This window comes from Lissotriton vulgaris, chromosome 1_1, assembly GCF_964263255.1.
Source record: "Lissotriton vulgaris chromosome 1_1, aLisVul1.2, whole genome shotgun sequence".
Taxonomy (NCBI): Eukaryota; Metazoa; Chordata; class Amphibia; order Caudata; family Salamandridae; genus Lissotriton; species Lissotriton vulgaris.
In genome coordinates, this window is record NC_141685.1 from 1122222719 (window position 1) to 1122249732 (window position 27014).

Genomic DNA, 27014 nt, shown 5'->3' on the forward strand with positions numbered 1-27014 from the left:
CACCACAGCAGCAGTCAGCTTCTCCACAGCATCACTCAGGGCCACCACTGCATCACTCGGGGCCAGCACAGATCACTTAACGCCACCACAACATTAGTCAGCACCCCCACAGCGTCACTCTGCATCACCACAGTATCACTCAGGGACACAACAATATAACTCAGCGCCACCACAGCATCAATCAGCATCACCACAGCATCACTCAGGGCCACCACAGCATCACTCGGGGCCAGCACAGTGAAAACTTAACGCCACCACAACATCAGTCAGCACCACCACAGTGTCACTCAGCACCACCACAGTATCACTCAGGGACACAACAATATAACTCAGCGCCACCACAGCATCAATCAGCACCACCACAGCATCACTCAGGGCCACCACAGCATCACTCGGGCCCAGCACAGTGATAACTTAACGCCACCACAACATCAGTCACTCAGCACCACCACAGGGTCACTCAGCAACACCATCACAGTGCCACGCAGCACCACCACAGGATCACTCAGCACCACCACAGGATCCCTCAGCACCACCACAGCATCACTCAGCATCAACACAGCATCAATCAGCACCACCACAGCGTCACTCAGCACCAGCACAGCATCACTCAAGTCCACCACAGCATCACTCTGCACCACCACAGCATCACCCTGCACCACCACAGCATCACTCAGCGCCACCACAGCATCACTAAGCGCCACCACAACATCACTCAGTGCCACAACAGCATCACTCAACACCACCACATCATCACTCAGCACCACCACGGCATCACTCAAGGCCACCACAGCATCACTCAGCATCACCACAGCGTCACTCAGCACCACCACAGCATCACTCAGTAGTACCATAGCATCACTCAGTACCACCACAGCATCACTCTGCAGCACCACAGCATCAATTAGCATCACAACAGCAGCAGTCAGTTTTACCACAGCATCACTCAGCGCCACCACAGCATCACTCTACGCAACCACAGCAACACTCAGCACTACCACAGCATCACTCAGCACCACCACAGCATCACTCAGCGACACCACATCATCACTCCAGGCCATCAATGCATCACTCAACACCACCACAGGATCACTCAGCAAGACCACAGCATCACTCAGCACCACCACATTATCACCCAGGGACACCACAGCATCAGTCAGCGCCATCACAGCATCAGTCAGTGCTGCCATAGCATCAGTCAGCGCCACCACAGCGTCACTCAGCACAACACAGCATCACTCAGAGCTAGCACAGCATCGCTCAGCACCGCCACAGCATCAGTCAACACCACCGCATCATCACTCAGCACCACCACGGCATCACTCAAGGCCACCACAGCATCACTCACCTTCACCACAACATCACTCAGCACCACCACAATATCACTCAGGAACACCACAGCATCACTCAGCAGCGTCACAGCATAAACCAGCACCAAAACAGCATCAGTCAGCACCACCAGAGCATCACTCAGGCTGCCAAAGCATCACTCAGGGCCACCACTGCATCATTCAGGGCCACTACAGGATCACTCAATGCCACCACAGCATCAGTCAGCACCATCACAGCATCACTCAACACTTCCACGGCATCACTCAGGACCACCACAGCATCACTCAGCACCACCACAGCATCAGTCAGCACCACCACATCATCACTCAGTACCACCACGGCATCACTCAGGGCCACAACAGGATCACTCACCTTCACCACAGCATCACTTAGTACCACCACAGCATCACTATGTGCTACCACAGCATCAGTCAGAACCACCACAGCATCACTCAGGGCTACCACAGCATTACTCAACGCCACCGCTGCATAACTCAAGGCCAGCACAGCATCACTCAATGACACCATAGCATCACTCAGGGCTTCTTACACATTTTAATTACAACTTCTCAGCATACTGTACAGCAGCCACACTTCTCTACAGCACAGCTTAGACACATTGGCAAAGTCAATAGCTCTACATCAACACTTAAAAGGCCCCCCCAATACATAGCCAATAGGTCTCGCCTTTGGGGCATTATAAGTGTTTAGTTATCCAGCACAATATCCTTCAATTAAACAACATCAAGTGTTGCATGGCTAATCACTTATAAGGTCCCAAAAGCGAGACCTATTGGCTATGCCAATGCTTGTTCCTATTAGCTTTAGACACAGGTACATCCCAAACACCTGACCGGATTTACATCAAATTTGGCAGAAAGCTAGATCTTGGTCCAGAAAGCGTGCTTTTTATGATTTTGTATAAATCCATTCAGTAGTTTTTGAGCAATTAATGCTCAAAAACTTTGTATATATATCATGCTATGGAGGAGCCACTGGGACGACCGATTGCATGCTGTGGTAGCAGCCATCTTAGGCCTCAGGACTCAGTCCGAAGCCTACAAAAAAGGTTAAAAAAAAGACATAATGGGACATTCTAGCCCTTGTGGGGGGTTCCAGTGAAACATGGCATGAGCCCAAATAAAAAAAAAAAACTTTGCAGTAAATTTGCGTGGATCCGCAAACTTGTGCCAATTATTTTTAAAACTGCGGGATCCTGGGCTAGAAAAAAAAACCATGGTGTGTCAGGTCCCGTGGGGTAGTGGAAATACTTATTTAGGGGAGAGGGACACGTGGCATCCCTCACCAAGCATCTGGGAGGCCTCGGTTATCTCATCCCCTAGGTCCGATGTTCACTTAAGGGCAGGGGTCTCATGGCCTCCCTCCCAGGGCCTAGAAAGACCCCAGGGACCCCATCCCCAGTGCCGATCTAAAATTGAAGAGAAGAGAGCGTGCAGCCCCTCTCCGAGCCTGTGAAGGCCTCGGGGACCCCATGCTGGGGGCACAAGTTATAGTTAGTTTCTGTCACGAGTTATAGCTACTTGAGATAACTACAACTGCTGAATTTCTGTGGTTTTGTTACTTTAAAATAGTATGTTTTAACTAACATTTTCACCTAACTATAAAGTCCCTTTAACTTCTGTTTTTTAGGTGTTTCCTAAAGTTTTTGTTTTTAATGTAATGTAGGATATAATTACAATTCCTAATTATAACCTAACTTTAACCTTCATTTTGTTCATTGAACAAATCTATATATATATGTATATATATATATATATATATATGTATATATATATATATATATCAAGCTCACTGGGGTGTCCAAGAATTGAGCGGCACTCGAGCTCCAAACCGCTTGTTCCCCATCAAGCCTTTATTAGGTACAAACAGCACTCATTCAGGGCGGAGCAATTAAATATCAGGAAGCTGCAGCCTTACATGCCTCTCCAGACCGCCACTGCCTCTGAGGAAGAGTTGATCTCGAAACGCGTCAGGCAGCGGTCTGCTGCTTTTTAAAGGACTGGAAAATGCGTGCTGTTTGTACCTAATAAAGGCTTGATGGGGAACAAGCGGTTTGGAGCTCGAGTGCCGCTCAATTCTTGGACACCCCAGTGAGCTTGATGTAAAGGCGGCGGTTCAGCCGTCGAGCAGCACCACCCCACAAACGGGGGCCACGGAGCCCGATGTTAATGGACTTCCATGTGGAGCAACAAGCATGGATAAAAACAGACGCACTTTCTGGGGCTCACTGAGGGCTTTATCGAAGCATTTATGCGAAAGGGGCATGAAATCACAAGGACTGCAACTCCCAGGCTGCAAAGTGTGACTCATTCAGGGCGGAGCAATTAAATATCAGGAAGCTGCAGCCTTACATGCCTCTCCAGACCGCCACTGCCTCTGAGGAAGAGTTGATCTCGAAACGCGTCAGGCAGCGGTCTGCTGCTTTTTAAAGGACTGGAAAATGCGTGCTGTTTGTACCTAATAAAGGCTTGATGGGGAACAAGCGGTTTGGAGCTCGAGTGCCGCTCAATTCTTGGACACCCCAGTGAGCTTGATGTAAAGGCGGCGGTTCAGCCGTCGAGCAGCACCACCCCACAAACGGGGGCCACGGAGCCCGATGTTAATGGACTTCCATGTGGAGCAACAAGCATGGATAAAAACAGACGCACTTTCTGGGGCTCACTGAGGGCTTTATCGAAGCATTTATGCGAAAGGGGCATGAAATCACAAGGACTGCAACTCCCAGGCTGCAAAGTGTGACTCATTCAGGGCGGAGCAATTAAATATCAGGAAGCTGCAGCCTTACATGCCTCTCCAGACCGCCACTGCCTCTGAGGAAGAGTTGATCTCGAAACGCGTCAGGCAGCAGTCTGCTGCTTTTTAAAGGACTGGAAAATGCGTGCTGTTTGTACCTAATAAAGGCTTGATGGGGAACAAGCGGTTTGGAGCTCGAGTGCCGCTCAATTCTTGGACACCCCAGTGAGCTTGATGTAAAGGCGGCGGTTCAGCCGTCGAGCAGCACCACCCCACAAACGGGGGCCACGGAGCCCGATGTTAATGGACTTCCATGTGGAGCAACAAGCATGGATAAAAACAGACGCACTTTCTGGGGCTCACTGAGGGCTTTATCGAAGCATTTATGCGAAAGGGGCATGAAATCACAAGGACTGCAACTCCCAGGCTGCAAAGTGTGACTCATTCAGGGCGGAGCAATTAAATATCAGGAAGCTGCAGCCTTACATGCCTCTCCAGACCGCCACTGCCTCTGAGGAAGAGTTGATCTCGAAACGCGTCAGGCAGCGGTCTGCTGCTTTTTAAAGGACTGGAAAATGCGTGCTGTTTGTACCTAATAAAGGCTTGATGGGGAACAAGCGGTTTGGAGCTCGAGTGCCGCTCAATTCTTGGACACCCCAGTGAGCTTGATATATATATATATATATATATATATATATTTATTATTATTTTATTATTTTATTTTATGATTTATAGAGCGCCTGGTGACCCGTAGGCATCCCCGCGCTGTAGAGTTGTGAGAACCAGGAGGAGAAGGACCGGGAGAACTATTTGGGGAATAGGAAGGTTTTTAGTTTTTTCCGGAAGAGGGCGTGACAGGGTTCCAGACGCTGGACTTCGTGGCTGAAGCGGTATTAGGGGAGCTGAGGAGGCGCTGTTTTGTGGACTACGAAGCTGAGTTAACAAATCATCACATTTTGATTTTTTAATTTGAGGGCACACTTTGTTTCCCGCACGCACGCACATGGATTTAATCATTATTTCATTCCCCCAGCAACACCTCCAGGAACCTACCATTGGGGACTCTGGGACTTGTAGTTTCCCCTTACGAACTGGGCGCTACACAGGTGTGCTGTTTCAAGATTCAAGGGGCGGTGCGGACTTGTAATCACAGGTTCAAAAGGGGCGGGACCTACCAGCAGAGTGTTGCATCTCTCGAGGAGGCTTTGGGCGCTGACGAAGGCTATCACCGGCCAGAAATGCATCCGCCACTGACTGCAAAATAAATGCCTCCAACTGTTTCCCCTTGGGTCTCTGCTCGTTTCTTTTGGAAGGAGATTGTGGCACAAATCATAGCGTCAGCCAGAGACGCTTTACAGAGCACCCCCGCTTCGCTTTGGGCTTGGACTTTACTGGCCTTGAACTGTTCCAGTTCGTTGTGCTGCCAAAGGTGTTTGGATGGTCCTATGTCCGCCAAGGAATCCGGGAAGAAGTTTGGTAGTTGCGGGGTTAATTTAACCTCGCTCTGGGCAGCGTGTGATTTCACTGCAGTCCCTGCCGCATGTATCCCTGGACTTCGTGGCTGAAGCGGTATTAGGGGAGCTGAGGAGGCGCTGTTTTGTGGACTACGAAGCTGAGTTAACAAATCATCACATTTTGATTTTTTAATTTGAGGGCACACTTTGTTTCCCGCACGCACGCACATGGATTTAATCATTATTTCATTCCCCCAGCAACACCTCCAGGAACCTACCATTGGGGACTCTGGGACTTGTAGTTTCCCCTTACGAACTGGGCGCTACACAGGTGTGCTGTTTTAAGATTCAAGGGGCGGTGCGGACTTGTAATCACAGGTTCAAAAGGGGCGGGACCTACCAGCAGAGTGTTGCATCTCTCGAGGAGGCTTTGGGCGCTGACGAAGGCTATCACCGGCCAGAAATGCATCCGCCACTGACTGCAAAATAAATGCCTCCAACTGTTTCCCCTTGGGTCTCTGCTCGTTTCTTTTGGAAGGAGATTGTGGCACATATATATATATATATATATATATTTATTATTATTTTATTATTTTATTTTATGATTTATAGAGCGCCTGGTGACCCGTAGGCATCCCCGCGCTGTAGAGTTGTGAGAACCAGGAGGAGAAGGACCGGGAGAACTATTTGGGGAATAGGAAGGTTTTTAGTTTTTTCCGGAAGAGGGCGTGACAGGGTTCCAGACGCAAATTGCGAGGAAGTGCGTTCCATCCTGCAGAGGCTTTGACCGAGAAGCGACGGCCACCGGTACGAACCTTCTTAAATTTTGGAACTATGGCCAGATGTTCGCCGTCAGAGCGAAGTGTTCTGGGGGCTTTGTAGGGGGCGACCAGGTCTTTCAGGGCGGCTGGGCCGACACCATTGATGAGTTTATGGCTGGTGCACAGGGCTTTAAACTCTACTCGCTGGCGGACAGGAAGCCAGTGCAGAGCCTTGAGGGCCGGGTTGGCAGAGGCTCTGGGAGGGAGGTTCATAATGAGCCTCGCCGCGGCGTTTTGTGCCCGTTGGAGTTTGGCCAAGGTGAATTCCGGTGCGCCGAGGTAGACGGCGTTACTGTAGTCAAGCCGGGCTAAGATGAACCCTTGGACCAGAAGTTTCCTGGAGAGGGGGGGGAGGAGAGGGAGAATTTTGCGAATTGACCGCAGGAGGCCAAAACATGTTCCAGCGGTCTTGGCTGCCTGGGTCTTCATGGTGAGGTCCGGTTCCAGCCAGACTCCTAGTGTTTTGATTTCTGTTTTTGGTGTGGGTATATCACCAAAGGCGTCCGGCCAAACAGATGGAGGGATGGAGGACCATTTGTTGCCCAGAAGCATAATTTCGGTTTTTGCACCGTTCAGCTTCAGGGAGGATTCGCACATCCAGGTGTGAATATCCTGGAGACAGTTCAGCAGGCTGTCTGGGTGTTTATCCAGGTGGGAAAGAGAGACGACAAGTTGGGTGTCGTCTGCATAGTTTACTATTTTTATCCCGTAGGGGGTCACAACATCTTCAAGAGGGGCCATGTAAACATTAAACAGGGTGGGACTAAGCGAAGACCCCTGAGGAACTCCACATGTGAGTGGGAGGGGGACTGAGCGAGAGTTGCCGTCCCACACCTGAAATGAACGACCGGATAGAAAGGAGTCAATCCATGCATGTGCTGTTCCCACAATTCCTGCCCTGGCCAGGCGATGGAGAAGGACACGGTGATCCACCGTATCAAAGGCGGCACTGAGGTCCAGGAGGATCACTGCCACTGATCCTCCTGAATCCAGAATGCACCTTGCCTCCTCGATGACGGAGAGGAGGGCAGTGTCCGTGCCCTGGCCGGGCCGGAAGCCTGTTTGAGATTGACGCAGGATTTTGTTGGTCTCAAGGAATTGGGAAAGTTGCGAATTAACTAATTTCGCAGCCATCTTGCTGATACAGGGAAGGAGTGATATGGGTCTGTAGTTGGCCATGTCGTCCGGGTTCAATTGGGGTTTTTTCAGCAGGGCCTTGACGACCGCGTTCTTCCAGTTGGGAGGCACTGTGCCTTGGAAGAGAGAGATGTTAATGAGATCCCTGATGATGGGGGCTATGCTGGGAGACACAGTTTTTAAAAGTCTAGTCGGGGCCGGGTCAAGGGGTGAACCGCTTTTCATTTTGGCCAACATGGAGGTGACCTCACTGAGGGAGACTGCTCTAAAGGAGGACAGCCGCGGGCTGTTAGTGCAGACCTCTATATCAGCGTGATTATGAGGGCTGATAGTAGGGAGGGAGTCCAGTATCCGCGAAATTTTTGAGTCGAAATAGGTGGCTAGGTCGTTACTTCTATCCGGGGGAGAGTGGTAAGCCGCGGAGGCCGAGGGAATATTAAGGAGTTCCTTGACAATCAGGTAAGATTCTTTAGCAGAATTAGTGGCATTTTTTATTCTATTATCATAGAATGCTGCCTTGGCTAGTTTGAGGGCCGATTAGTAGCGTCTTACCGAACTGTGGTAAATATCTTTGTTACTGTGGAGCCAGTCCTTTCTCCACTGTCTCTCAGCCTTTTTACACTCTTTGCGGAGGTCTCGGAGATCAGAAGTGTACCAAGGGGCCTGGCCCTTTATCCTGTTTTTGATCTCCCGATTTTTTATGGGGATGATACTGTCGAGGGAGGAGGATATCCAATCTCTGAATTGAGAGTCGGCGATGGAAGAGTCCTCCCCGAGACTCGGGGTCGAGGCGTCCAGAGCTGTGGACCAGTCCTCCACCGAGAGTCTGGCCCACGCTCTGTCTCTGGTGAAGGAAGTGGGTTTTTGAGGTTTCTTGAATGCTCCAGGGAGGTGGGTCGTGACCAGAAAATGGTCCGTCCACGGGAGCGGTAGAGAATTAATGAAATGGAGAGTGGGGATGTTAGAAAACACTGGGTCAAGAAGGTGCCCTTTCGTATGTGTTGGACCAGTATTGGCAAGGAGCAGGCCATAGGCCGCCAGGTCGCCAATTAGGTCGGATGCTCCTGCGTCAAGTGGATCCTCGAAGTGTATGTTTAGGTCGCCTGTTATTAGGAAGTTGGATGTCAGGTGTGCCGAGGAGGAAACAGTTTCCAAAAGGGCGGCCGCAAAGGGGCCAAAGTGGCCGGGAGGCCGGTACACCAAGAGGCCTGACAGGGAGCTAGTCGAGGATAGCTGGATCGTAAAGAGGCAGCTCTCTGAATCCTGTATCGCACACTCCTTGGTACGACAGGTGAAGTGGTCCCTGTGGATTATGGCTAATCCACCTCTTCTACCTAAGGGGCGTGGTTGAGACATGATAAGGAAGCCCGGGGGTAAGGCCAGTACTATATCCGCATTGGAATGCTCCGTGATCCACGTTTCTGTGAGGAAAAGTATGTCCAAATTAAGGTCGACAATGAGATGATTAATGAGCAGGGCATGCTTAGGGAGCGATCTGCAATTGAGTGTCGAGATTTTAAGGACAGGGGGTGGGACAGAGGGTTTCGGTAGGAATAGATTTCCGGGTTTGCATTTGTTACAGCTGGAAAAAGAGACATTAGGGTCATGCATTACATGACAAGTACTGTTTTTAAAGGGTCTTAGGCTAAGAAGCTCTCTACGCGGGTAGCTTACCTTTGTGGCGGCAGGGACAGGCATAGAGTCTGGCCCTAGGCCCGGTCGTGCGCGGACGGGCGCAGACGGGCTTGCCTTAGGCGCGCCTTCGGCGCGCAAACGGCGCTCCCGCTGCGCTCGTCCGCTGCGCTGGTATGGCCGGCACATTTGTAGTCCTTGAGGGTGGGCGTGGCCTCGCAGTGGGCGTGGCTACCGCCTTGGGCGGTCCCTGTCTCAGCGCGGACCGCTGTCTCAGGGAAGAGTGAGGAGGGCTGTGTCAGAGCGTGGTGTCAGCGCTTTCAACAGGTGAGCTCCTTTTTTTAAAAACACAAGATTTAGCACAATTTACAAGGTTTTTAAAAGAAATTAGGGAACAACAGTCCTCCGGCTTCCGCCTCAGAGGATAAACACAAGTGATAGCGAACGCTTAGTTTCCAGCGTATTTGTAGTCCTTGAGGGTGGGCGTGGCCTCGCAGTGGGCGTGGCTACCGCCTTGGGCGTTCCCTGTCTCAGCGCGGACCGCTGTCTCAGGGAAGAGTGAGGAGGGCTGTGTCAGCGCGTGGTGTGAACGCTTTCAACAGGTGAGCTCCTTTTTTTAAAAACACAAGATTTAGCACAATTTACAAGGTTTTTAAAAGAAATTAGTGAACAACAGTCCTCCGGCTTCCGCCTCAGAGGATAAACACAAGTGATAGCGAACGCTTAGTTTCCAGCGTATTTGTAGTCCTTGAGGGTGGGCGTGGCCTTGCAGTGGGCATGGCTACCGCCTTGGGCGTTCCCTGTCTCAGCGCGGACCGCTGTCTCAGGGAAGAGTGAGGAGGGCTGTGTCAGCGCGTGGTGTGAGCGCTTTCAACAGGTGAGCTCCTTTTTTTAAAAACACAAGATTTAGCACAATTTACAAGGTTTTTAAAAGAAATTAGTGAACAACAGTCCTCCGGCTTCCGCCTCAGAGAATAAACACAAGTGGTAGCGAACGCTTAGTTTCCAGCGTATTTGTAGTCCTTGAGGGTGGGCGTGGCCTCGCAGTGGGCGTGGCTACCGCCTTGGGTGTTCCCTGTCTCAGCGCGGACCGCTGTCTCAGGGAAGAGTGAGGAGGGCTGTGTCAGCGCGTGGTGTGAGCGCTTTCAACAGGTGAGCTCCTTTTTTTAAAAACACAAGATTTAGCACAATTTACAAGGTTTTTAAAAGAAATTAGTGAACAACAGTCCTCTGGCTTCCGCCTCAGAGGATAAACACAAGTGATATATAGTGTATATATATATATATATATATATATATATATATATATATATATATATATATATATATATATATATATATATATATATATATGAGGTATGTAGAGCTCCCAACGTGAACCAATGTAGCGAATTCAGCCACTCAGGAAAACAGGAACTAGCAAGACCCAAAGTTGGTGCAATTTTTCTTTTTATTGAATATTAGCCCAGCACCAGTCTGCCATGACGCGTTTCGGCTAGAGATAGCCTTGATCCCATGACATCGTCATGAGGGCTGACCACCCATTTAAAGTGCAAAGTGCCATCACATGTGAAGGAAACTGAAAAAATACTTTGAATGTTTCCAAATAGTTGCAACTTATGAATAACGGCTTAAATGCCGGTATTGCACAGAATGTCAAGATTTAGTCTAAAATTGCAGTAAAATACAATTAACATTGACAAAGAAATAACTCTCAGGTAATCAATGCAGTATAAAGGTACATGGCAACGGCTAAGACAAAACTTTTAAAATGGTATAAAAGTTAAAAGCCGAATAAATAATTAAATAAAATTATTGTATAACCAAAATTATTGTATAACCTCAGTACTGATGCGAGCAAAGCGCGGAGATACCTCACGGGTCGATTCTGGCGCGATACAAGCAATTAAATAAATAAATAAATAAATAAATAAAATACCATAAAACCACTGCTAATATGTGCAATCTGGAATGTGCAAAAATTGCTCTAATTGTAATTCCCCGTTGTCATGGAGTCAAAACAATATACAATCATGCCCTAGTGGGCAAATGCATGAGACCTGAGGTAGAAACTGCAAATTGTGCAAATACACTATTAGTGCAAAACATTGTAATGGCAATAAAGTGCTACCATAAAAGTGAAAAAAGTTTGATAAATCAAATCAAATAAACAAAAAGGTCATGGAGGGTACAGGGAACATGTTTGAAATATTAAAATATAATCCACAGTTCATTTCCACTAGATTGCTAGAGTTTTAGTTGGTATACTTATTTACAAGATTGAAACACAGAAGGTGCAGAATGCTGGCAACATATGGTATCTGAATACTTAGAGATAGGTGTGGCAGTCCTCCCCAATGTTAAGGCCTTGCGGTGCCTTAGTGTCAAGTAGTATTATATAGCGAGTCTCCAATTTACGAAGTAGGGACTCCCTATCACCGCCCCTCCTCTGGGGAGGAACACAATCTATTGCAAAGTACCTCAACAGTGAGGCATCTTTTCCATGTTTGTTCTCAAAGTGCCTGGCTACAGGATATGTTACATCTGCATGGGTGATAGCTCGCAGATGCTGTAATATTCGTTTGTGCACTTGTGGTCTAGTGCTACCTACATATCTCAGCCCGCACGGGCACTCTAGAACATAGACTACAAACTCAGATTTGCAGTTCAATTTCTGTTTGATTTTAATTGGAAAAGGAGATAGAGGAGTAATGACCTCCGTTTTACTGATACCATGTTTACAAGCTTTACAGGTGGAACACCTTAAAAAACCTTTACTGTCACTGAGCCATGATCCTGAGATCACCTCCGGGCTACTAGATACCAGACTATCTTGCATCGAACGGGCTTTGCGATAGGTAATGCTAGGATGTTTAGTAAGCAGAGGGCCTATAATGGGATCACTGGAAACTAGGAACCAGTTGTCCCTGACAATTTTATGGATACTTTTATGTTGGTTACTGTATTCCATAATAAGTCTGGTCTCCTCACATGTTTTCTCAGTGGAGGACCTTTTTTGAACACTGCCTGAGCCCAGGAGTGTTGGCCTATCAATCTTATTCGCCCTCTTAGTAGCATTATCTATGGTTTCAGGCTTGTAGCCACGTTGGATGAATCGAGCCCTACAGAGAGATTGTGCCAGCCGGCATTCCTGTTCATTGCTGCATATTCTCCTAACACATATATATATGTGTATGTGTGTATATACATAAATATGAATGTATATATATAAATATGAATGTATATATATATATAAATATGAATGTGTATATATATATGTATGCAGCTAGCGATAGGGAAAAACTAATAACAAGGATAGAGGAAATCCTTAAAGAGTTAGATTCAAGGGAAAACAAAGAGGAGATTGCCAAGGGAATGAATGAGATCAAAGTGCGGCTAACAAAACATGAAAATGAAATCAAAGAAAGAAAGGCAATAAAATTTCAAAGGGATAGGAATGACTACATGAACGGCAGGATATATACTTTTGCTAGGAAATTCGACCAAGTGAGGCGCCAACCTATATTAACAACAATAAGCGGCCAAGGCGCTATGACGGAACAAAGTGAGACTGAAGTGAGCTCTGAATTTGAATCAGATGTAGAAAGCAACCACAGTTCTGGCACATAGGGCCCTGTACCAACCCCATTACAAGAACTTGCTTTTTTACGGATGCAGCGACTCACAACCCTGCGGCCATGACAACCACGGCAGGACTGGGTGAAGGGCAAACAAAATCAAAACCAAAAACAAAAAGTAGATGGAGAAAAGACAGACAGTGGGGAAAAGCCGGCACAAAAACAAACAAAGGCTCAATACAGAAGGAACAAACGCCGATAATGGTAGAAAACAAAACAACAAACATTGACAACACAGTAATCAATCTAACCAATATGGAGCTATCTTCTCAAGAACTGGACATTTTATCACTTGGCTTGACATACTGTTCCAATACAAACTCTGACTACGCACAGACTAGAATTGATTTGTTTCAATATGTATGCAAACTAAAACTTCAAAAATATTTTATGAATTCCAGCAGAAAGGCCCTTGATAAAACAACAACACCTGATCAAGGAGAAACATTGAGCATAGCTAACATGGAGACACTACGGGATTTGATTGCTTTGGAACAGGAGGATGAATCGGACCAAATATCGCCAAGTGCATCAGCAGCACTTTAGGACCTGGATATCTACCAAACAGTTACAACAAATTTCAAACCGAAATCGGTCTTTATGCCGGTCCTACTGAAAGATGGCCTTGATCTCTTCTCCGATAATGTCATTAAAGACCTTAAAGAACAGTCACTTTTGAGCACCAAGGATTTCATGGCACAAGACCATAACCGTAGATTGAAATACAACAACCTTATGAAAAAAATCAAGGCAAGATCTGACATTGTGGTGAGATGGTCAGACAAGGGGGGCAACATTGTTCTATGGCCACTAGAAATGTATAACAAAGAAGCAATTTCGCAACTCCAAGATCTTGAATGCTACACAAGAATTAGCCCAACTCACATCGTGGGAATACAACAAAAATACCACAATGAGTTATACCGATGGAAAGGAATGGGACTACTGAACAAACAAGAATTTGAGTTCCTTAAAAATGACTATCCGGTGACTCCACAACTGTATTTAATACCAAAAATCCATAAGAATGACAAAGAACCCCCAGGAAGACCCATCATATTGGCTATAGGGAGTTTATTTGAAAACACAAGTATTTTTGTTGATCAGTTTTACAGCCTTTAGTGAGAGACTTGCCAGCATTTATAGAAGACACTGGACACTTTCTGTGTAAAATATATGATTTGGAATGGAAACATGACTATGTGTTTATGACATTAGATGTACAATCACTGTATACAAGCACACGTCACAAAGATGGACTCAGGGCTTTACAATACTACCTGGGGAAAAGACCAATAGTACTCTATAAACACACAGGCATGTTACTAGAAATGACTGAATGGTGCTTAACTAACAAGACATTCTGTTTGACAGACTCCATTATAAGCAAACGCAGGGTTCGGCCATGGGCACTTGCTTCTCCCCCAGTTATGCGAATTTACATATGGGCTGGTGGGAGGAGCAAGTGTTAAGGGTCACACAGTCAGAAGCTATGACCACCAAAGTGATCCTATACAAACGGTTCATAGACGATATTTTCATATTGTGGCAAGGGTCCTGTGAGAGTGCGGAAAAGTTTGCTTCTGAAATTACTGAAAATGCATTGAATTTGAAGTTCACCTGCAACACAAGCATGACCACAATACAATATCTAGCTCTTGAACTGTATATAGACAAAACACGTACTTACCGCAAACCTACGGCAGGAAATGCATTGCTTCATGCCCAGAGTTTCCACCCCAAGTCACTCAAGGAGTCTATTCCATGCGCGGAATGTCTCAGGATGACCCGCAATTGCAGCACCAAGAAGCGTTTGGCAGAAGCAAAGGAGAATTTATTCTCTAGATTAAGAAAGAGAGGGTATAGTCAAAAAACCTGTGAGATAGCGGAAAGTAAATGCATGAACAGAGAGAGGAAAGATCTCCTTTTCCCTAAAAAATCAGTCCTCGAAAGTGGAAATGTGGTACGCCAACCCCCAAGACTGATCACAGGTTTTAACACGTACCATGCTAACCTTCGAAAGATCTTAACTAGGCATTGGCCTTTGGTACGTGATGATCCAACTATAGGGCCACTGTGTGGTTAAACACCCTCAATAACCTTTAGGAAGGCAAAATCGATGCAGAGTCAGCTTGTGTGCAATGTCCTTGCCATTAGAAAAACCTAACAATTGACTACTGACTCAAAGGGGGTTTAAAAAATGCACAAAGTGCAAAGCATGGAAGCAACACTAGCAGTGTAACATTACCTTTCAGACAGAAACCATACACAATCAGGAACATGCACACTTGTAAAACAGAGTTCGCTGTATATGTGTTGGTATGTAGTTGCGGTATACTGTACGTGGGAAGCACAATCCACCCAGTGCACGTAAGAATCCTTCAGCACCTCCGGGCGGTAACCAATGATGATCAGAAGTACCCTGTAGCCAGATACATAAACCTTCAACACGCAGGAAACACTCAAGACCTGCCATATTTCGTGATTGATAACATACCCAAGAACATCAGGGGAGGTAACCGTCAATTGGCATTGCGACGGTTAGAGTCAAGATACATCATTTTGCTTGACTCCAAGATACCGAATGGGTTGAACGCTGATGAGGCGCTTAATGTACACCTGTAGTCCAGCCTGTACTGTCCCGAACCCATGTACCACTCCTAGAAATATCTGCAATTCACTAGCTAAATGAATATACATCCCTTGTACATATGAGAACTATCTCAATACAGCATGGCTAAGCTGTAGCTTGTTACATACAAACTCACATTTAAAACCCTGTTTATGGTTAAAGAAATCACGCAGAGTCAGACCAGCAAGAAACGCGCGACACAAGCAGTAACACATATGTCAAAATAAACCATACACTAATAGCGCAGCCCATTTGTCCACTGGGAGATGAGGTGTGATACAGTCAAGGAAACAAATCACAAGGGACACTAAGCCCTAACCCCAAATAACTAACCACTGCGCAGACATCACCAACTGGTAGTGATAGGTGACCCACATAATAAAGGTGGTTTGCGTGTATGGGATACTCTACAAATGAGGAAGATAGTGGGATAGCCAAGCAATAGCCCTCTATTAACACTGGAATCCTGAGTGTCTGTTTCTTCTGCGCGATACCCGGTTTTGACATAACGTTCATATATATATATATCTCAAAAGAAGTTTTGTCACGTCCTTCCTGGCAACAACAAATTGCAGGCACTCTAGGATGTACTTCAAAGAACTCTTTCAGACCAGCCCCACTAGGTGGATAGGACTTGCAATTTGCAGAAACAATGCTGGTATGTGTGTGTGTGTGTGTGTGTGTGTGTGTGTATGTGCGTATATATATATATATCCAAAGCTGAGTTGCGCTCTGAACCCCTGCCTCTTGCAGCGGAGGGCCTGGACGGGGTAGCGACTCCCCAGAAATCCAAAAATGAAATCCCACACGATAAAGAAGGAATGTCCAGGCCGGCTTTGCAGTTTAGCGAGCTTTTTTAATGCTAAGCATTAAAAAAGCTCGCTAAACTGCAAAGCCGGCCTGGACATTCCTTCTTTATCGTGTGGGATTTCATTTTTGGATATATATATATATATATATATTTGTTGGTTTGTTGTCAGACATTCAGCGCAGAGCCAGAGCGCTTGACGTGCACCCACGCCGCCCAAGAGGTATGGACTCGCTGGCAAGCTCGTGTGAGCATTTCTTGTGGATTGCGTTAGCAATAAGGTCCATTACCCACCAGGACGCCTGCCCTACAAACGCGGAAAGTGGATATTTTTCCTCTCGTTGGGTGACCGGTTCCCGTGCCTACCCCCGCGAAAGAAGACAGGCAGAGAGGTGGCGGCGGAAAAACAAGGGAGACCCGAGGGGGCGCCAAGGTGACCAGATGTTCTACCTACCAACGGACTTCCTAGGCTGCGCCTGTCAGTTGTAGCCGACTCAAATCTTCATCAGGCCACAGCAGTTTACAATCTCCTTCGAGGCTCAATCATGGGGCCTTGTGGGAAGTGTAGTCCCACCACACGAGACTACACCAAATTGAAGGCTGCACATCATGGGGGCGGAGTAAGGCTGCCGATTTAAACAGCGTGACAGGCGGAACACTAACAGCACAAGGAGCAGCTGGAGAGGGGCGCTGAGGAAGGCAAAATGTGCCAAAATGCATTCGCCTGGGACAGCTGTTCATTAAAGTGCTCCCTTTAATCTCCTTTGCGGGTCACGTCTCTTTCTTTTGGAGGAGGTTTGTTGTCAGACATTCAGCGCAGAGCCAGAGCGCTTGACGTGCACCCACGCCGCCCAAGAGGTATGGACTCGTTGGCAAGCTCGTGTGAGCATTTCTTGTGGATTGCGTTAGCAATAAGGTCCATTACCCACCAGGACGCCTGACCTACAAACGCGGAAAGTGGATATTTTTCCTCTCGTTGGGTGACCGGTTCCCGTGCCTACCCCCGCGAAAGAAGACAGGCAGAGAGGTGGCGGCGGAAAAACAAGGGAGACCCGAGGGGGCGCCAAGGTGACCAGATGTTCTACCTACCAACGGACTTCCTAGGCTGCTCCTGTCAGTTGTAGCCGACTCAAATCTTCATCAGGCCACAGCAGTTTACAATCTCCTTCGAGGCTCAATCATGGGGCCTTGTGGGAAGTGTAGTCCCACCACACGAGACTACACCAAATTGAAGGCTGCACATCATGGGGGCGGAGTAAGGCTGCCGATTTAAACAGCGTGACAGGCGGAACACTAACAGCACAAGGAGCAGCTGGAGAGGGGCGCTGAGGAAGGCAAAATGTGCCGAAATGCATTCGCCTGGGACAGCTGTTCATTAAAGTGCTCCCTTTAATCTCCTTTGCGGGTCACGTCTCTTTCTTTTGGAGGAGGTTTGTTGTCAGACATTCAGCGCAGAGCCAGAGCGCTTGACGTGCACCCACGCCGCCCAAGAGGTATGGACTCGCTGGCAAGCTCGTGTGAGCATTTCTTGTGGATTGCGTTAGCAATAAGGTCCATTACCCACCAGGACGCCTGACCTACAAACGCGGAAAGTGGATATTTTTCCTCTCGTTGGGTGACCGGTTCCCGTGCCTACCCCCGCGAAAGAAGACAGGCAGAGAGGTGGCGGCGGAAAAACAAGGGAGACCCGAGGGGGCGCCAAGGTGACCAGATGTTCTACCTACCAACGGACTTCCTAGGCTGCGCCTGTCAGTTGTAGCCGACTCAAATCTTCATCAGGCCACAGCAGTTTACAATCTCCTTCGAGGCTCAATCATGGGGCCTTGTGGGAAGTGTAGTCCCACCACACGAGACTACACCAAATTGAAGGCTGCACATCATGGGGGCGGAGTAAGGCTGCCGATTTAAACAGCGTGACAGGCGGAACACTAACAGCACAAGGAGCAGCTGGAGAGGGGCGCTGAGGAAGGCAAAATGTGCCAAAATGCATTCGCCTGGGACAGCTGTTCATTAAAGTGCTCCCTTTAATCTCCTTTGCGGGTCACGTCTCTTTCTTTTGGAGGAGGCTTGTTGTCAGACATTCAGCGCAGAGCCAGAGCGCTTGACGTGCACCCACGCCGCCCAAGAGGTATGGACTCGCTGGCAAGCTCGTGTGAGCATTTCTTGTGGATTGCGTTAGCAATAAGGTCCATTACCCACCAGGACGCCTGACCTACAAACGCGGAAAGTGGATATTTTTCCTCTCGTTGGGTGACCGGTTCCCGTGCCTACCCCCGCGAAAGAAGACAGGCAGAGAGGTGGCGGCGGAAAAACAAGGGAGACCCGAGGGGGCGCCAAGGTGACCAGATGTTCTACCTACCAACGGACTTCCTAGGCTGCGCCTGTCAGTTGTAGCCGCAGTTTACAATCTCCTTCGAGGCTCAATCATGGGGCCTTGTGGGAAGTGTAGTCCCACCACACGAGACTACACCAAATTGAAGGCTGCACATCATGGGGGCGGAGTAAGGCTGCCGATTTAAACAGCGTGACAGGCGGAACACTAACAGCACAAGGAGCAGCTGGAGAGGGGTGCTGAGGAAGGCAAAATGTGCCGAAATGCATTCGCCTGGGACAGCTGTTCATTAAAGTGCTCCCTTTAATCTCCTTTGCGGGTCACGTCTCTTTCTTTTGGAGGAGGTTTGTTGTTATATATATATATATATATATATATATATATATATATATATATATATATATATATATATATATATATATATATATGTATGCAGTCCAAACCTTCGTTTTAACGATGCGAAAAAAGGCGCTGACTCCGTGAGATTCAGAAAAGAAGTTTTATTCACCTAAACGTTGTTGGCTTACGCGTTTCGGCTCGAGTATATTGCTCGAATCCTCCACATCGCAAAGAATTATCCACACTCACGGGATTTTCAATCTCCAAAAGTTGCTTTATTTTCAACAGACAAGACAGACGTCCTCGCGTTTCGGCACACAGCCTTTCTCGATGTCGGTAGCCACCGGACATAGGCATGTTCTTAAACTGATTCCTCACTATCAAGGAAGGACTACTGGCCAGCTGACATTAACCAGCGCCATCTTGGAGTTGTGTGTTATTACTATTGATGTAATCACCTTTATACATGTAATAATTTCTTTAACCATGTAAACCACTTGATTAATACAAGTACATTGGAATGTGAGATGTACATAATTCTTGACCTCACTCACATATTCAATTTTCGTATACTAGATCAAATCCATTACCTGTTATTCCAACAAAATTAAGCCGTGGTTCGGCTATTATCCTTCCTACGATGTTATTCGAGTCTGTTCTTCAAAGTAAATCAACCAATAACAGTTCCTTAATTTCTATACATTCTGTACATTCATATACTTTTTTAACATGTATCCATTTCAAACTGCATTATTTCATCTTTTCATTATTTCATTTGATCATTTCATTCAACAAAAACATGTTTTGCGTTCAGCGGACACACCGAGGTATAACTCATGACTACTAATTCAAATCAAATTTCATCTTTCATGGAGTCGTAAATCAATCAAAACCCAAAGGAAAATACCAGAGGTAAATCCATCCCAAATAACTCTGAAATCTCATTCCTATGTACACATATACAATTATATACATATATACATATTACGAGGTATAGAAGTTTTGTCTTTGCAATTCCATCAACTGTTTTTAACATTCATGTACCAATATGAACCATCAGGTCTTCACCACTATTCATACCCCAAGGTGTTTTGGTATGAAGGTCTATAATGTACCTGGATACGAGTCTGCGAAGTTTCTTCAATTTATCCCCTCCTCTGATAATGTCAGGAACTAAATCTAATCCATAACACAACAACTGATTTTGGTCACTTTGGTGATTTTCTGCAAAGTGTCTCGCGACCGAATAGGCTTGATCCACCTTATCAATCGCTCTCATGTGCTCTAGAATTCGGATTTCAAATGGGTGATGAACTTGCTAATTTTCCTGACCATACATATATCTTGAATTGTATATATATATATATATATATATATATATATATATATATATATATATATATATATATATATATATATATATATATAAAAAGACATCAGGAAATTCAACCGTACACACACATAGTTTCCATCCTCATCATTTAAAGGCTAGCATCCCCTAAAAGAAACTACTTAGATTAAGGAGAAATTGCAGCTGTGTGGATGATTGAAACGTAGGAAAGGATGAGATGCTGGGGAGAATGTAGTAGCATGGCTGTACTAAGGTTGCCTTGTCCTCCGGCGCAGTCATGGTAGAATCAACGAAGCGGGAGGCGTTACTTTTTAATAGCAAGCAGAAAAAGAAACAGGAATCAGTTATCAGATTGATAGCGACCTAGACTAAGCAGGAAAGACAACTGAGAGGTGCAGAAACGCTGGTACTTGCTGAAGGGGTATTACGTTTTAGGGCCTATAATCCATAAATCCCCACAGATAACCTTCTGCAGGGCTCTTTGTATGAAGGATGCCCTGGTGTGCAGCAGTCAAGAAGTGATAAAGCAAAAGTGCTGGTTGCAGGGCACTAATGTTTTTTTTAAATGTCATAAGTGCAAGGCATGTGCCCATGGTATTAAGCCAGTGAATATATGTCACCTTTCAGTGATAAACCTTGCAAAATAAAGGGGACATGCAACTGCAAATCAAAATTTGCAGTTTACTAACTGGTTTGCAAGTATGGCTTGTGGTACCTAGGCAGTACTATCTTACAGGTTCATCGTAGGTTACTGCAACACATAAGAGCAGTGGAAAATAAAGATTGGGTCTGCCCAGGGGCTGGGCATGTACAAGATTTGCATAGTAATGACCCCGAATGCCTAACTTACTTCGTAATTGATGCTATTCCAAGACACCCTAAGGGTGGCAATCAATTAAGAGCACTAAGACAGCTAGAGAGCAGATACATTGTCACTTTATATACAAGGAGCTGTATTCGTTTTTATGATATAAATCTGGTGTAACAGGTCTTATCAGTATGAATTTATTGATGTCCACGGTCATGCTAAATGTTTGGCAAATTAATTTGAATCAGATAATTTCAATGTGTAGGTGCAACATGAATTATTCGAAATATTTACATGAGGGGTAAACTGATGATGTAGTAGAAGCAGTTTATGTTAAGACATGAATGTATTATTTAGGTTTTATGTATTGGGGAAGAATTTCTAATCATATCTGATTTGTGCACATAGTAGGTCCAGCTTTTGAAATCATGTAGAGATCGTCCACGTTGGCTCAATTTGGATCATGACGTTATATACATTTAAGTAGATTGGTCTATGACCACTATAATGAGTGAACAGTTGGTCAAGTATGCATTAATGGAATTTGGAGAGAATGAATGAATTGAGTTTTATAGAGCGCACATAGCTGCCCTGAGGCGTCCAAGCGCTAAGATTACCAACTGAGGCTTAGGTTGCTTGAGGGAAGGATATCTTACCCAACTACTAATTGATGAACAGAAGCTTTTTCAGCTGTTTGCGGAAAGAAATGAGGTCGGGGTTGGACCTTAGATGCTGGGGAAGAGCATTCCACAGCTTGGCCACATTATAGGAAAAGGAGCGGCCTCCCGATCTTGATTTCTTTATTTTTGGCACAATGGCCAGATTGGCAGAGGTTGAGCGCAGCTGTCTGGCAGGATGATAAGGTGTAATAAGGGGGAGATTAATTACTGGGCCTGAAGACCAGAAGGCCTGATGTCTTTCCCTAACGGGAAGCCAGTGCAGTCTCCTTAGGCCGGACTTTACTGATGATCTGCGGGGGATATGTAAAAGAGTCCATGCGGCGCAATTCTGTGTCAACTGCAGTTTGCGCAGAGTGAAGTCAGGAGCTCCCAGATATAAAGCATTCCCGAAATCCAACCGTGATTGGATCAGGCCCAGAACCACAGTCTTTCTTGCTTTGAAGGGGAGTAGAGGGAGGATCTTTCTGATGACTCTGAGGATGCCGAAACAGATGGAAGATAATCTTATTGCCTGCTGGTCAAATGACAGGGACCTATCCAGCCAGACACCAAGGCTCTTAATGGTATCTTTAGGTGCAGGGGCAGGTCCTAAGCTGGGTGGCCAAAGAGTATCAATGGAAGATGGTGCGAGACGACCTAGGAGCATGAGCTCAGTCTTGTCTCCGTTGAGTTTGAGACAAGACTTGGTCATCCAGCTCTTAACCATCTCCAGGCAGCCTGCTAGATCCACACACGCTAAGGATCCCCCTTCCTGTGCCAGAGAGACCACCAGCTGAGTATTGTCTGCGTAGGTAATGATCTTAATACCATACGGATGGACGATCTCAGCTAGTGGCCTCATGTAGACGTTAAATAACGTCAGGCTCAACGATGATCCCTGCGGGACTCCACATCCCAGAGGCTTACTGGTGGAGGTATAGGAGGGTAGCACTCTCAACACTGAGAGATGTCCTTCGGGTTCCAAAAAAGTCCTTTCATGAAGGTTTCGCAAAGGATTATAAACTTTAGTCAAAGAAAGTTGTTTGAGTATTTATTCATATATTCATTCCTTGTTGCATTCACAGGTATATTCAAATTTCATTTTTACACTCATATGATCCCAATGCATTTCGGCATTCCAATCATGCCTTCATCTGGGGATATATTCTGTGGACGAAGAAAATGTGTTTGTATTTTACATGGAGTAATGACTCAGTGATGAACTGTGACAAAAAGGGTTTGACTGTGCCAGAAAACGTGCTCAAAATCATAATGCAAGGTGATTGTCAAAATAACAGGCGGGTGTGCTTTGGAAGATTCATGTAGTAATGGGTTCAGGCGTGCAGTGTAATTAACAGTGAACTAGCGGGAAAAGGATGTGAAGTGATAAAGTTGCGCGTAGAATAAAACGCGTGGTTTAAAACGCGTGTATCGCGCTAGAGTTTAAAAACTCGTGCTATGATTACCGAGCGTGCTTACATAGAATATTAAATCGTTTTGTAGGAAGGGTGCTTACCGTGAAATGTGCGGGCTCGGTTCCTAACCGTCGACAGTCTTTGCTGTGACCGGGTTCGAGTGAGGTTGTGACCCGGAAGTAAATATAACCAAAGAGTAACGTGGAAGCGAAGCGTTAAAGGGGACGTGTATAAATCATACTACTTGAGGGTAAATAGGTTATTTAGAAATGAAAATCGGAGCATTAGTAGGTCGTTATAAATGGGTGACTTGCACGGATGGCATGTGCGTGAATATGTGAAAAATATATGTGAATGTTAAAAAACGGGAAATTCCGCTGTGCGCCCAGCTAAAAATCCTTATTACTGGTGGAGGTGACATTGCCCTCGTATACCTGGAAGGATCTATCATTCAGGTAGGACCTGAACCACTCCAGGGCCTTGTCAGATATTCCGGTGTCCAGGAGACGCTGCAAGAGGATATTGTGGTTAGCGGTATCAAATGCAGCGCTCAGATCGAGGAGGATGACTGCTACCGATCCTCCCCGATCTAAGATCCTCCTGGACTCCTCTGTCACAGCCAATAGTGCAGTCTCAGTCCCATGCTTGGGGTGAAAGCCTGTCTGGGAGGGATCCAGTAGCTGGTTTTGTTCGAGAAAGGTTGTTAATAGGCCGTTTATGTATTTCTCCAAGATTTTAGCTGCCCAAGGCAGCAAGGAGATTGTGCGAAAGTTGTTAAGATTCTTGGTGTCCAAATTGGGTTTTTTAACAAGGGCCCTCTCCATGGCCTGTTTCCAAGCCACTGGGACTGTCCTGGTGGAGATCGAGGTGTTAAGTACTGCTAACAGTGTAGGGAGGATGGTCTGAGTAGCAGAGACTAGAATATGTGGAGGTGCTGGGTCCCTTGGGGAGCCTGATTTCACCTGATGCATGAGGGAGGTGAGATGGTCCGCATCCATCTGGGGAAATTCCGCCAACACTGGAGGGCAGTTGGATATGTTTTCTTGTGGGGGACATACATGTGTCTCCTTCAAACTAGTCTGCTCTGAGGATGGAAAGGAAGAGTAGATGAGATTAATTTTCTGGAAGAAGAAATTGGCCAGATCTTCGCAACGGAGCCGAGGATTTTCATCAATAAGTGGAGGCGTTGGGAGGTTGATAAGACTTTTTACAATTTTGTAAATCTCCTTAGAGCTGGAGCTGGCCTCTGCAATTTTGTGTGAGTAATATAAGGATTGCGCGCTCTTTATGTCTTTTTTATATGCTCTGATAGCCTCTCTATAAATAATTTTGTCTGCTCCAGCATATCCTAGTCGCCATTTGCGTTCTAATCTCTTACAGTAGCACTTTTTCTCCCGAAGATCATTCGAATACCAGGGATCTGAAATCCTAGATCTTTTTAAGACAGTTTTATTCATAGGGAGCGTGGCATTTAAAGAGTTGTTTATCCATTCATTAAACATTTCATTGGCCAGTGATGGAGTCTGACCAACTGAGGGAATTGAGTTTTGTAACTCCTGAGTCCACTGAGCCAGCGGGATTTTAGACCGATTGCGTGTTTCTCGTATTGTAGGTGTGAGGGGCGAAGATTTGTCAGTTTTCCATAGTAGCGGGATTAATCCATGGTCTGTCCAGGGGAGTACTATAGGGAGGCATGCCTTCAAGTTGGGGCAGTTGCTAAACACCGGATCCAACAAATGACCTTTGGTGTGCGTGGGGGATAAAACCAGCTGGGACAGCTGTAAAGCAGAGAAATCTCTAATTAATTTATTGTCGATGGAGTCATCAGGTTCATCGAAATGAATATTGAGATCGCCCAATAACGTGAAGTTGGAGGGTGAACAAGCCAGGTCAGCAACCAGCGAGGGCAGAGATTCGTGAAACTATTTGGCTGGGCCCTGTGGGCGATATATAAGTGCTCCAGAAAAATTCAAATGCACAGTCTGTGATGTTAAAATAATGTGGTGAAATGTTATCTATTGAGCCACAGCTTTACTGTGGCCAGCATTTCTTGTGAAATTAATCTGATTGCACCTTAATTTTCGGATAAGAAATATTTGCAAATTATGAATGTCGGGTGATGTATTTAAGACACTATTTTGGTCTTAAAAACTTGTGTTGTAATTTCAAATGATTTTTAACACTGGAGGGGTTTTGTCCTACGGGTCCTGGCTGGACAGTATACGTTATATCAAAAAACAGGGGTGCCAGGGCTCGGTTCAATTCACAACAGCTTTTTATTTAGCGGCTGTGTACCTTCTTTTTATAGATTCCGAAGGTTTGTATTTTCATTCAAACATTTTCAAAATTTCAAGAATATTTACATTTTGTACAAACAACAGAGGATTAAACATTCCTTAAACAGTTGAAACAATATAAACATAAGTCATAAATGCAATACTTTGTAAAAAGACAAATTATAACATTCATTTGTAGTTACACTTTAACTATTTAAACTGGAAAACAAACTCAATTTGGTACACCTAAACTTGTTTTGGTACTAGTCCTTACGACCGAGTGTGCATAGTTACTAGGACTAGACACATTGGGCCTTGTGACTTTGGAGAAATCGCCCTATGTTCGTGTGCAAACCCTTAAGATTTAGGTTGCCTTTGAAACAGCCGAACAGCCGACGCGTTTCCAAACCCTTTGTTCAGTTTATAGGGTTCTTCCTCAGGACTGAGCTGTGGACCTATGGTGTAAGATTGGGGGACATTTAATATCTCCTTTTCTCAGGTCTGTTTGACCAACATATTGCATGAATAAAACATGGGGGTAGAGTTTTACCTCTTCTCACGTTGATGTTCACTGTGGTTTTTGGACACAGGGCATCTGATTATCCTTCGTTATAACCATTGCCTAAACGATGAAGTAAAGGATGGTGTTCTGGTAAGTTTTCTATCTTAAGACGCATGTTTTAACATTTTGTGTCCTTATTTAAACTATGCCAGCACTTACTTGTTGTGTGTTTCAGATTGCTCACTAAGTTGAGTTATCCGTTTGTGGAAATCTTTTTAAGTTCTGCGATGCTTGGTTCTGTTGGAATGAAGATTTAAATCAGTCCGTGTGTAACAATGACTAAATGTTTGTTACGCAGTCTAAAGCAGTGGGACTTACTTATGTGTGATGTGGTAAAGGTCTTGTTTGCGGCTCCACTTTCTTTTGTTTGTTACTTGTTATCCTCCTACCGGTTGGAGATTCTGTGAATTTAAAACACACAGAGGGCGACCATTCAGTATATTGCTGGGTGCGGTCATGGTATTACTTGACTATAGTCCGGTACGTTTGTTCCGAACTTCTTACCTCTGTCGCTAGTTCTGTAGTGTGTATCAGAAAACTCTGTGTGGCCGCACGACAGTCGTTCAGTTCGCTGCGAGTCGAATGTGATTCCCAACGTCTCAGCGGAACTCGTTTTCCTTTTAAATACTCTGCTAAGCATCATGGGACTTGTAGTGTTCTATGTCTTACAATGTTTAGCGCTGTGTGGAACTTGGATTCCACAAGGTTGAATGGAGTTATGTTTTAAGCAGTGGCTGGCACTATGTCTTACAAGAAAGTGTATGTTCACAGGGTGGTTTGGCAGAGGGCTCAGTAATTAAATCGTTGTAATTCAGACATTTCGTTCAACCCATCCACCACACAGTTAAATTTGAGGATTAGGTAGGCTTCTTTTTTCAGCAACATGGCATCTATGTTTCCCCCTCTGGGAGGGACTTTCATTGCTGACAGTACTGTCCATTTAAAGTCTGTCTCAGTGTGTTGTTGTTCAACAAAGTGTTGTACCATAGGGGCAGTCAACACTTTGTGTCTAATTCTGGATCCAGAATTAGACACAAAGTGTTGACTGCCCCTATGGCCATGTT

The 27014-nt window shown here is 45.8% G+C and overlaps 1 protein-coding gene across 2 annotated transcripts in view; it reads left to right on the plus strand.

Moving 5' to 3' along the window:
* The window catches only part of WNT10B (Wnt family member 10B), a 284728-nt gene that overhangs the window by 62371 nt on the left and 195343 nt on the right, over positions 1 to 27014 (plus strand). The gene's annotated exons all lie outside the window — the stretch shown is intronic.